Source organism: Electrona antarctica, assembly GCF_951216825.1.
Source record: "Electrona antarctica genome assembly, chromosome: 21".
Lineage (NCBI taxonomy): Eukaryota > Metazoa > Chordata > Actinopteri > Myctophiformes > Myctophidae > Electrona > Electrona antarctica.
The window spans coordinates 27,976,278-27,990,370 of NC_136802.1; positions in this window are offsets into that span (position 1 = coordinate 27,976,278).

Genomic DNA, 14,093 nt, shown 5'->3' on the forward strand with positions numbered 1-14,093 from the left:
TCTATGGCAGGTTTGATGCTCATGATTACAAGGTCAAACACAATGAAATTAGGAACAGTCTCATGTCGGCCCCTCCTATGAATCCCTTTTTTAACGAGAAAGATGTAACCACATGCTTTAAGAGGTGTAAACCCAGGAAAAGTCCTGGCCCTGATAAACTCAGTGGACGCCTACTAAAAACATGTGCTGATCAGCTAGGCCCCATCTTTAATTATATTTTTAATTTATCCCTCTCCTTGCAGAAGGTTCCATCTCTTTGGAAACAGTCCATAGTGGTGCCCGTTGGTAAAATAAAGAACCCTATGGTATTGGAACGATTTTCGACCTGTTGCCTTGACCTCCCTGGTTATGAAACAATTTGAAAAGCTGGTTAAAACTGAGCTCCTGGTCAAAACGGAGTCTATGTTAGACCCTTTTCAGTTTGCCTACACTGTAGGCATTGTTATAATTTAGCTATTGAAAAATAGCAGATCTACAAGCTCATAGCGCGCCACCGAGTGGCGCGCTACGAGCTTGTAGGTCTGCTATTTTTGAAAAATCGTGAAAATAAATTTAAAAAAAAAATGTCTTTCTTTTTTTTGAAAATAATTTGGGGACCCACTAAAATAATTTGGCGACCCCCCAAGGGGTCGCGACCCACGGGTTGAGAACCCCTGGCCTACAGAACCAGGAGAGGCGTTCAAGACGCCTCATCGACCTTACTTAATCTTCTCTATAAACATTTAGAAGGTAGTAAGAAGCATGCCAGGCTGCTCTTCGTAGATTTCTCATCAGCGTTTAATACAATTCAGCCTCATGTTCTGGCAGATAAACTTTTCTTACCAATAGATCACAACAGGTGAAGGTCAATGGAATTTTATCCAACCTATTATCATCTTCTACCGGCTCACCTCAGGGCTGTGTTTTGTCCGCTTTCTTGTATATTTTATATACAAACGTTTGTGTCAGTCAGCACGCCAACAGATTTATTATCAAATACGCTGACGACTCCATCATAGTCAGCTTGCTCGATGATAATGAAGTTGGTCATGGCCAAGTACTTGATGACTTTCTCTCCTGGTGTGGGGATGCCTTTCTCCAACTGAATGTCTCGAAAACCAAGGAAATGTGTGTAGACTTCAGGAGATCCCCCCCAGTTCCCCAGAACAGTGTTGTCCATGGTGAGCAAGTCGACCCATGGTGACCACTTACAAATACCTGGGTACTACATTTGACAGCAAACTAAAATTCGATGTGAACTGTGAAATATTGTGCAAGAAAGGCCAACAACGCCTCTTTTGCTTGAGGCAGCTCGCCAAATTTCAGGTTGACAAATCCCTAATGAAACTTTTTTACAGTGCTTTTATCGAGTCAGTTATCTCTTTCTCCATCATTTGTTGGTATGGAAACCTAAATATAAAGGACAAAAACCACCTTGGTAGGATTGTGAGAACGGCCTCAAAGATTGCCAGAGTTAACTTCAGTAGTCTAGACCAAGTATTTAAAAATCAGGTGCTTAAGAAAGCCAAGTCCATTTGTACGGACAACTCCCATCCTCTCAGCACTGAGTTCAAGCTGCTTCCCTCTGGCCTTCGCCTAAAAGTTCCAGGGGCCAAAAGCAATAGGTATAAGTTCTCCTTCGTGCCTGTAGCTATCCAGGCTCTAAATGCCGATAGGAGGAGGAGGTAATTTGTCACCTGACTCGCCTGTATGAATTATTTATACTGTTCTGAAAATGTTATGAATTATAATGTTACACTGATACCTTGAACTGCCATCCTGTTTTATTTGTTCTATGTGTACTATGTGCCTTTTTACTGTGTTTTTGTGTTTCATGTTACCTGCCTGTGTTATGCCTTGCTGTAAACCAAATCGCCCCACGGGGACAAACAAATAAATTAACCTGAACCTGAAATGGGTTAAGCCTCGCCCAGTAGGGGAGGGCTAGGGGGGTGGAATAAGGAGGGGAAGCCTCGACACCGTAGGGAAGCCTGGCCGAAACCCTTGGCAGATGATTCCCCCCAACACCCACGCAGCATACATCATCATAACATCAGTCAAGTAGCAGGCTGTGTGACTCACAGGATGAAACCATAAAGTACTCTTTCCTAGGAATTGAGGATTAACCCATTTTTTCTAAATTTAGAGTAGCAAGATTATTTTTATCCTCTCGTCTCTGAGATTTGAGTCATCGTTCCCACATTAATTCCTCCCCACGCACTTCTGGGTCGTCACTGCTGTCACACCCAGTGTTGTTTTGGCAGCAACTTTAGTTTAGTCATAGTCTTTAGAATGAAACCAGAGAACGGAGCACCTTTGTCACACTCCTCCAGGCCAACATTCCCTGCTGACAGGTGGCACCCCAACCCGTAGGTAGGAGTACGTACAGTTGGGTGCCACCGATATTGTCCCTTATCATTTGACCCATTTAGGCCTGACCTCAAAATTTAAAAAAAATAAATCCTCCAGTTTTCTGAAATAAATATTTTCACGATTTTTCAAAAATAGCAGACCTACAAGCTCGTAGCGCGCCACTCGGTGGCGTGCTATGAGCTTGTAGATCTGCTATTTTTCAATAGCTAAATTATAACAATGTTTAAAACACCAAAAGGGGTTCCCGCCCAAAATGGGTTAACTGTCCTTTTGCGCAGATCACGCAAACCTCAGCAAAAAGAAAAGGACAATATCGATGGCCTCCAACTGTACAGTGACAAATATCCAACTGGGCGCCCAGGAGGACTCTTTTTTTCTTTTTAATCCATTAAAACCGGGAAAGGATGAGTTTTGGAATAGATGATACATTCATATCTTTGTACCTAGGACATCTCCCACTCCCAGATGGGCTAAATCAGGATGACTCCTACTTACTTAAGATTTTACTTGTAGCAAGCAAAAAAAGCTATTACAAGAAATTGGTTACCAAAGAATTGTCCTACTGCTGACCTATTTATCAACATTGTGAAACAACTGCATCTCCTAGAACAGATGACCTATTCTTTAAGACTGCAAAAACAGTATTTAGCTGGGGGGTCGGGTGTCTTTCCTGTTGTCAATGAATTCCAAAATTCTGTAATATGTATTGTTGTTGCTTGTTGCTGTACATCCCATGACCTTTTTTCTGTTGATGTTTGTGTTTTATTGAATGCCTTGTGTGTCTTTTATATCTTGTCTTGCATATTCTAAAATTCAAAAATATAGTTGTTTTTTAAACGGGAAAGGATCGGTGTCACTTTAGATTTTAGCTATATAGCAACATACGTTTTTCTGTGGTTTAACCAGTGGTTTAAAAATGTCCGAAAATAGCAGATGTACAAGCTCGCAGTGCGGCACGAAGTGAATGTTTTACACAAATCTTCTCTTCCGGGGTTCCCTGGCACAAAACATTTTCAGATGGGGGGGTCTGCGGCCAAATACATATCATTTTGGTGGGTCTCATGTTTGAGAACTTCTGATTTAGAAGGTATAGAGGGTATGCGTGTGACATCATCATCAAACCAGGAAGTTATGCAGGAACGCCTACTGAGTGGCAAAAAACTACTTTCTGGCCTTGACAGCCCATACATCCACACAGAAAAGTCTTATCTGATTGCATTAAACAACATTAAACAATGTTAAACTCACTTTGCCTGTTGCTTTGCCACTCGATGTGCCATTCACTTTAAGCATGCGCATACTCTCTATTTGTAGAAGCCTTGTGGCTTCTACAAATAGAGAGTATGCGCATGGGTTAAAGATTATCCCAATCCCAGTAAATGTGTGCACTTGAAAACCTTGTTCAGTAATGAGGCAGGTACTGTACTAAGAGACGGTATTATTTATACGTCAGCGCATATCCCCAAACATCACAGTTTTACAGTACAGTAAAATATGCAAAACCCAGACGTGGAAAAATATCACCGTCAGCTGAAAAAGCCATAGAAACATTCAATATACTGTAGTAGTGCATTGAGTGTCCTGAGCCCTGGGACCAAACCCATACAATGGTGGTCAAACGCAGTTGTGTACAAAATGTACAATTCTACAGTGGTAATATACAAATACACACACACACACACACACACACACACACACACACACACACACACACACACACACACACACACACACACACACACACACACACACACACACACACACACACACACACACACACACACACACACACACACACACACACACACACACACACACACACACACACACACCTGAAGATATAATGGACGCATTCTCCAATAACAAAACCAGATTCAAGGATTTCTAGCAGTACAATGGGGCGGGTGGCTCAGGGGTAGAGTGGCTGGATGGGAACCGCAAGGCCCAGTTCGAACCCTGTGGGCTCCCCCAGAGTTAGTGTCGAAGTGTCCTTGAGCAAGACTCTGAACCCCTAATTGCTCCCGATGTGCAGGTTGGTGCCTTGCATGGTTTCCTCCGCCATCGGTGTATGAATGTGTGTGTGAATGTAATACACAATCTATGTGAAGCGCCTTGGATAAAGGCGCTATATAAATGCACCATTTACCATTTACAATCCAAGCCCAGCTCTCTTGGCTTTCAAGACAAATGCACCTTTCCTTTAACCGCTTAAAAGTTAAATATACTTTACATTTGTACTCATGTACATCAAAATAGTGAAAATAGCTGATCCATAGCTCACATTCAACACATTGTAATGTGATGTGAGCTTATAGATCTGCTATATCTGCAGAACGTTCATGCCTAGATGTGAGCTTATAGATCTGCTATATCTGCAGAACGTTCATGCCTAGATGTGAGCTTATAGATCTGCTATATCTGCAGAACGTTCATGCCTAGATGTGAGCTTATAGATCTGCTATATCTGCAGAACGTTCAGGCCTAGATGTGAGCTTATAGATCTGCTATATCTGCAGAACGTTCAGGCCTAGAATAGGGACATATACGTTTCATGTGGTCTATAAGATTGTGGCTCCCCCTGCCTGCCACATGCATGTAGTACAGGTAAAACAAGGAGCCCCACACTGGGGTCGCTTGTTTTGAGACTTTTACTCTGCACCGTTTGGGAAACCTTGCTGTTATGATATAGTACAGTTGGGTGCCACCGATATTGTCCCTTATCATTTGACCCATTTAGGCCTGACCTCAATTTTTTTTTAAATCCTTCTAAATCCTCCAGTTTTCTGAAATAAATATTTTAAAAAAAAATCAAAAATAGCAGACCTACAAGCTCGTAGCGCGCCACTCGGTGGCGCGCTATGAGCTTGTAGATCTGCTATTTTTCAATAGCTAAATTATAACAATGTTTAAAACACCAAGGGGTTCCCGCCCAAAATGGGTTAACTGTCCTTTTGCGCAGATCACGCAAACCTCAGCAAAAAGAAAAGGACAATATCGATGGCCTCCAACTGTAGTATGATCATAATGAGTTAGTGTCCTTGAGCAAGACGCTGAACCACTTTTCTCCCGATGTGCAGGCTGGTAGCTTGCATGGTTTCCCTCTGCCATCTGCGTATGAATGTGTGAATGCACAATCTATGTAAAGCGTTTTGGATGAAAGCGCTAATATAAATGCACCATTTATTTAGCATACAAGCTTAACCATGACTGAAGGTGTCAGCTGTTTTGAGTTCACCTCCATTATGAAGACAATTTGGATCACGGTTTTCTTACTCCTATATTGTAGCAGTGTTGCATGCGGGAAGATGTGCTGATGTTATGGCCATTCAATTTCTTGAATACTGAATCACTATTGGAAATTGAATTAAGTCCTTCAAACCTTCCTGGGCATCTGGGGTGAGGTAGACGAGGTTCTCGTGGGGAAACGGGTCCAGACAGCTCTGTTCTGTTGTGTCTATCTGAGAGGAGAGAGATGAAATATAGAGACATCATTAGTACCAATGATACCGGTCCTACACAGACAGGATTCAGCTCCGGTTATCTTCCGTATGAGACCAAATTTCAAGTGCTCTTCCAAGATGGAATTCAACTTGGCCAGCGGAGATATTGTGATTATGAGCTTCAGGCAGTATTAAGGTCCTTTCAAACGGGCAGCGATTAACACGCCTAGTAATTCATCTTTCAAAGAGACGTGTTTTTTTTCTTGTACGCACAGAGAAGTCGAGGGGCGACAACGCAAGCGTAAATACATGGGCGCGGTAGGGCATTCACTTCTAGTTATTTTTACTAGTTGCCTAGTTTACTAGTCGACGAGTTGTTTAACTAGGCTACCAACTATGTAAAATATGAAGTTTTGAAGTGTTTTTGTTTGTTTTTGAAAAAAAAAACTGTGTACATTGGTGACTAACTATAATCTAGCTGATCTTGAGGCCGACAAAAAAATAAAAAAAAGATATATTTTCTTATCTAGTCAACTAGTACCAACAAGGTCGACTAGTTGAATAGTCGACTAGTTGCTTAAAGCCCTAGGGCGCGGCCCTGTGAAATTGTCGCGCACATGCTCGTTTCGTGCACACGCCCGCGACTGACCAGACCAAGATTCTGTTTAGCTTTTTGTTTTTTACGCTTGCATTGTGGCGCCCCTCATGAGCAGACCCGTCGTTGATCCAGGCGACGTCTGCGTTAATCGATGCCCGCCTGAAATGACCTTTACCGGTCAACCTCCAGGTGCCCCGCCCGACACCCGTTTCGTCAATGTCTCAACGAAAGACCAGAGAGACCTCCTCCAACCACTTCAGATGTGCTATAGCTATTATTGTATTAAAAGGATTTTGTTACCGCCTCGCTCGGACTCCTCTGGTGCAATGTCCTCTTTAGGCAAGAGTGATAAGAGTCAGTTCCTTAGTTCTCCATTATGTCATACACAAGAGACACAGTTATATGGTGTTAACAAACAACACACTGGTTATAATATCCTTATATTCATTGAAATAAGGTAGGGATTCTACCTGTAAACGAGGTCTTAGGAGAGTGTAACGACACACTAAATACTAAATACTTTTCCTTCTTCTTCAGGAAATTGAGCAATGAGGAGGAAACACATGCAACACGGGTATCTGTCCAGAATCAAAACAGGACAGTTATGACTATATGATCGGTGGTTCTTTTTATTTAAATTTTTTCTTTATAGCAAACCTATTTTTAACCACTTAAGACACATTTCATGCTTTATCAACAGTGTTGTGTCATCAGAAATAGCAGATCTAGAAGCTCACAATGTGTCACGATGCAAGACTGATCTGCCACAATTGAATAAAAAACACAAATGACAAAATGTTGCCTATGATGACATCCCAAACCAGTGACACAAGGTTAAAACTCAAAGCACTCCGTCGTTTTATTTTTACTAAGAACATTTTCTTTTTTGTTAGTTTAGTTTTCCGCCGTTGCAGTGTGCATGAAATAGGTGAATGTGAAGTAAAGTAAAAAAAGAAAAAAAAAGAAAAACGCATTTGAGTGGTCGGGAAAAACGAGAAAAAGGCGCTATATATTGTAGTAAGTAGCCTTGCCGAGCCATGAGGCCCATAGGGCAGGAGCCTATCTCCTGTTTCTGTAGCGTGAGGCAGCTTGATGTACAAGTACACGTACACCCCCTGGACATGACGCTAGTATGTCGCAGAGACTTCCCCCCAATCCAACCCTTGATGCTGAGTGTCAAGCAGGGAGGCACTGGGTCCCATTTTTTAGAGTCTTTGGTATGACCCGGCCGGGGATTGAACCCCGACCTCCCAGTCACAGGGCGGACACTCTAACCACAAGGCCACTGAGCTGGCTATATATTGTACATGCAGTCCAATTATATACACGTCTCAAACAATATACACAGAGAAAGGTTGTCAGACTTTTGTTGATTTCATTTGGGCAACAGTTCTTCTCACCACATAGTGCAGGAAGCCGTCCTTCATTCGAAGGCACTCTCTGTAGAGTCGACTGTCTTCCCTCAGGTCAGTCAGGAAGAGGTGGAAAGGCTGAGCTGCCTTCTTGTTTGACCCATACAACCTTCTTATCTGATAGTCTGCTTATTTCCTGAATAGAAATGGGAATGGTGGAAAACACACAAATAAATATAGTCCTACACTGTGCATGTAGGAGCACAGACACTAGGGATACAAGCGTGCTTTATATGCACAACTCACATTTTGGGTGGTATGAATGAATAACCAATTACATGATTAAGTGACGTGCTGACAGACTCTGAAATTATACCCTGCCAAATGTGGGTAGATTTTTCTAATGGCAGGCCAAGATTCATGGGCTGCATACACTCCCGACTATAGTGAGTTTGTGTAAACCTCAACATTTTTTAGGTTTCCTGTCAAACAGTCAATAATACTCTTAAGGTCCCTGCACACTGCTGCGTTTTTCGGATTTTTAGCTGCATTTTTCCGTCGGTTTTCCGAAAAAACGCGCCCAGTGTGCAACCACCTTCAGTGTTGGGGCAATAGAGCGTCGCAGTCCCGCCTCCTACCCGGGACCAGGAAATGAAATCCAATGCATTATTCTCATAGACATTTCGTAAAGTATTTATTTAAAGACGGTTACGCCGCGGACAAAGCCAACTCGAGTCGTGACAACTCATGACAACACAAACAATATTTTGGACCAAACAAATAATTAGAAAGAAGAAAAAAACGGCAGGTTACAACACTTTTTTTGTTGTTTTTCTTCTTTCTAATTATTTGTTTGGTCCAAAATATTGTTTGTGTTGTCATGAGTTGTCACGACTCGAGTTGGCTTTGTCCGCGGCGTAACCGTCTTTAAATAAATACTTTACGAAATGTCTATGAGAATAATGCATTGGATTTCATTTCCTGGTCCCGGGTAGGAGGCGGGACTGCGACGCTCTATTGTTGAATTGTTCAATAATTGTATTGATCTAAAAAGGTGAACGTCTATCTCCTGTCTGGAAGGTACATCCCTTCCCTTCTATGAGTCTCATAGAGAAGGGAAGGCAAATGTATGCCACCACCGCCAGCTTGTTTCCATTTTCTTTCTTTCCGATTTCTTCTACTATTTCTTATGCAATATCAATATCACAATATCAAACTAGATATCACCTGGATTTTGAATAGCGTACTATCGTGACAAATAAGTGTCGTCCTAGTTTTGATGACTTAAGCCCTATTATATATACTAAAAAAACATCTAAAATCTACAAGCTCGCAACGCATCAAATTGCACTCTATTGAGGACTAGATCTGCGATTTTCATTTTTATAACAAAAATGATTTAAAAACAAAAAGCTAAATATATTTGCAGGTTGGGAAGAATATTACTAAATATATTTGCAGGTTGGGAAGAATATTACAAAATATATTTGCGGGTTGGGAAGAATATTACTAAATATATTTGCGGGTTGGGAAGAATATTACTCAATATATTTGCGGGTTGGGAAGAAATGCCTAGCTTATTGTGCATCTGGTCGAATTTGACCAATCACTCAGTGCAAGCTGAAGTGCCACCGTGCACTGAACTGTAAGCGACCGCAAAGCAGAAGGACCTCAGCATGTAAGCTAACGGCCACCAGGTTTACAATGTTGATCAAATGATAACTTAACATTGTAAATAAGGTTATAGTGCCTGCAGAAAAAGAAAACTAAAGTTGAAGCCTAAACAGTGGTACGGAGGCTTCTCTAACCAGGACACAGGTGAGGTGCATTATTAATCAACTCAGAAGCCACTTGCTTTAAATTTGTATATTACCAGTTTTAATAAATCTAGGCATATTCAACCTACAATTCCAGATCATACAGTAAACTTAAAGATAGTACATTCTGAGTCAAGTCAAGTGCATTGCATTATTTTTAATACCTCTCTCGTGGTGGTTTATCTTCCTCCTCTGTTTCTCTTCTTTCCTCTTGCTCTTCTTGGCAGCCAACCTTTTCTCCCAGTGACGCTGCTTCCTCCAGACATTTCTCTGTACTCATCGCACACACACATTGGACCACAATGGAAGTAAGCAAGCTCTAGTCTCTGGCTTGTTTGGGTTTCATCCTTTTGATTATGGTTTTCATATCTGCCTTCAATCAATCCCCTCTAACAGGGGTCTTCAATCAACAGGGGATTACTACAGAGCTGTGAGGGGCCTCCAAATATGTGTGCGGTAGGATCTTTTCTTATTGATTATTTTTACATTAAAGCTGCTATAAGCAATAATGTCAACATTTTAATGGCCTTTTTATTTATGGTATTCAGACAGCCAGCAATGGTTAAAACGCTCCCAGAAAAAATGAGTCTCTGTGACACATCTAGGGGCCACAATCTGCATTCAAAGATTTTCCCAGATGTGCCTGTCTACTTCCTGATTGTCTACAATCCTTGATTGTCATTTTAACCGGGTTTCTTTTTCGACCAATGACAAAGCTTCTAGGAACATCTTTGAATGCAGAGTGTGGCCCCTAGATGTGTCACAGAGACTAAATTCTTTTTGGGAGTGTTTTACTCATTGCTGGCTGTAAATAAAAAATCACACCCGTGTGAACTGAGTGGTGTAAGGTTTTATATAGCATGATCAGCTGTGGTCTGACGTAATGTCTGACGTAATGAAATCACACAAAATATGTTAAGTAAAAAAAGCTATCATTTTTGATAAATGTATGTATCACACCCGGATGTGATTTCACAACTGGCTGTTTTTGCGCAGAGAAAATGACCACGGTTGCTACGGTCATCCAGTTCACCCGGGTGTGATTTAATTACGTCAGAAATTATTTTGAACATAGCAACCATGGTCATTTTTTTATGCACACAAAAGCCAGTTGTAGGAGTGGTTTACACCACTCAAAAAACAAAGTCATTAAAATTTGAACATATTAAATTGCTTATAGCAGCTTTAAATGTCAATTAATGTCAATTAATTTGACTATGTTAATCTAATGAATACATTTTACTTTTGTTGATTTTGTATGGTAGAGTATGTTAATACAATATAATTTGTAAAAGGCAAAGAGGTTTAGGGATAAAGGGGTTTAGCATGGACAAAAATAGAGCCTGGTGTGCCCTGCTCTAAAACAAATAATAAAAATCACACCCATGTGAAACGAGGGGCGCTCTTATCATCATATGTCTCATCTCTCATCTCATTCCAGCCAATCACATCCTATGTCCAGCTTTTAATGTTTGTGTTTAGCCAAACATTCAAAACCGGCCCTTCATTATCAATGGCATTTAATGTTTGTGTTGGGACAATGACGTACAAATGGCCATTCATTATCAACTAGACCTGTATGCCCGTCGGCCACCGGCCTAATTGAGAACGATGCAACTTGGGAACCTAATAATACCCATTGTCAACTTGTCATAGCACCTGTTTTAACTGTCTGTGTCCCACATGGAGATCTCTGTATTATGCCTGTCTGCCTGTGTCTGAAGAGTGCAAACTGACTGACTGTAAAAAGAGGGGTTGCCATGGCAATCAATTGGCTGAGGCAGAGGCTGGAAATTGACCAGGTGGGGGGACTTGGCCTTATTAGGCCCACTGGCAGAGCCTTTTGTGGTGGTTCTGGACAACCGTGGGTCCAGAACCACCAGGTTCTGGACCCACGGAAGGTCGCCAGTTCGAATCAGCGTTCCGACACGTTAAAATTACCACCGCTGAAGTGCCCTTGAACAAGGCATTGAACCACTACGATGAAATGTTCTATGAGCAGGGCCTGGCTGGAAACAAGTTCTTGAGCTTAGCCCAGATACCCTGGGTAAATATAGTAATCATTTCATTTCATTTTCATTTCATTTCATGGGGGTGTGGAACGTGTGTCGAATTTGAAGTCGGTGGGTCGAACGGTTCTCGAGTTACGTGCATTTATAGTAGGATGGCATATAATGCTTGTGTTAGGACAAAAGTTTGGGTTTACACGCAATAAAGGACACATTTATGCTAATGCACAGATCATCTTACTGAACACATGAATGCTTCCTCTCCCCGTTCTCTGGCTCCAGCCGCCTCCTCCACATCAATGTGAAGGAGATCCAACGTCTCATTCAGCTGCCTTTTGCACTTCTCAGCATTGTGTGCCATTTCAATTTCTGTTGTGTCACCCAACAAAACAACCACATTAAATCTGTGGGGCAGTGGTGGAAAAAAGTACTCACATTCTTTACTTAAGATGGGAAACCCTTTTAGTGTTTTAAGCATTATGTTATAGGCTACTTTACCTATTGGAAAAATAGCAGATCTACAGTAGTAAGTAAAAGTAAAAGTAGCAGTACTGCAAGATGTACTCTGTTAACTTGTAACAAGTACATCTATGTTACAGTACTGCTACTGCATTCAAAATGTACTGTAGTAAAAGTACAAACGTATATCAAAATGTACTTAAGTACCAACAATAAAAGTACTAATCATGCAGAATGCCCTGCCCCTGTTTTAAAAATATGAAAAAATGTCTAAAAACCTCACAATGCGTCGCATTAAGACGCATTGTGAGCTTGTATATTGACTATTTTCAAAAGGCCGAAATGTATATAGGGCTAATGCATGTTTTGTCATAATAATCCACAAAGTGTAACGTCACATATTTGTAGTGGAGTAAAAGTACAATATTTGCCTCTGAAATGATTCATTTGCTAAAGAAAAAGGTAGTGTAAAAAGTTAGTAAAAATTCAACCAAACACAGTAAAACACGGAAACTTAACTCTATGATAGAAACTCACATCATATCCAGCTGCTACAAACATGCCAACATGTTAGAATTGTCTTGTGGGAAGGTATATTTCCCAAACGGTAAACGTGGCGATAATTAATAATTGCTTTATATGAGAAGTTGTTGTTGCTTCGTCCTTGTGAACGAACACACGTGTGTTTTGTGGCAACATAATGATGTCAGTAAAAAAAAACAAAGACCCAGCTGATCCCATGATCGTGCAGTGATTGGCTAACGCTGCACAAGAGACGACCAATAGAGAGACTGTTATTTTTATTTGTTGTATTATTATTTTACGCCGCTAGATGGCGCAGCGGTGGTGCTACAGAAGTGGGAGCAGAATGCAATCTAATTAATCTACAAAACTTGACTTGAGTGCAGTAGTGGAAAAAAGTACTCAAATGTTTTGCTTAAGTAAAAGTATAAATACTGCAATTATGTACATGTACTCCGTTACAAGTAGAAGTCCTGTGTTCAAAATGTACTCAAGTAAAAGTACAAAAGTGTCGGCATCAGAATGTAGTTACTTTCCACCACTAAGGCAATAGGGTTCATACAGGCGGCAAATTCTTTGAATGCGATATCATTCTCATTCTCCGGCAAAATACATTTTAATCGACTAAATCAACTGTAGATTTAGTCGACTAAAATCTTATATTTAGACGACTAAAACTAGACTAACACTACAACATTTCCATGTGACTAAAATGTGACTAAAACAAAAATGAAATCTATTCAACAGACGATGACTGAAACTAAAATCTAAATGTGCTGTCGACATTAACACTGTATAGCCTCATGCTTTTGATATCCCACCCCCTCAAGCTCAAGGTCATTCATGTTTATAATCCTAGCTCTGGTCCAAACGCTATATGGACCACAGCTATAGTTTTATCCCTGCTTATGCTCAAACAGAATTAAATACAGTACGCATTTATTTCCTTTTGGGAAATGTAGACAGACTGGCTGGTATGTTTGATATTAACAGTTTGTTTAATAATATCACAATTTAAGCAAATGTTTGAAAAAAACTGTATTTGTTAATTTACAAACAAACAGCAGATCCTCCCAACACACACACACAGTGTTCTGCCCATCGCACGCACGCGCGCACGCACGCACGCGCGCACGCGCACGCACACGCACACGCACACACACACACACACACACACACACACACACACACACACACACACACACACACACACACACACACACACACACACACACACACACACACACACACACACACACAGTTCTGCCCATCAAACAAAAATGTTTGGTCAAACCATTGGAAATGCATTATGGCGGCCATTAAACATAGACAATTAAGACACAGAACCTGTGTTCTGTATGGGGCCAATTTATGAGTGCAGCCTGTAGCCTAGTGAGTGCAGCCTGAGAGCACAGGACATGACCAGTCAGGCATGAGACATGAATAGCATGCGAGGCAAGCCTCCTGAGCAAGTGAGGAGGATTCCGGTACATAGAAGCCCCCTATAGCTGTATCTGTGTTCTATTTGCAGACACTCTAAACAT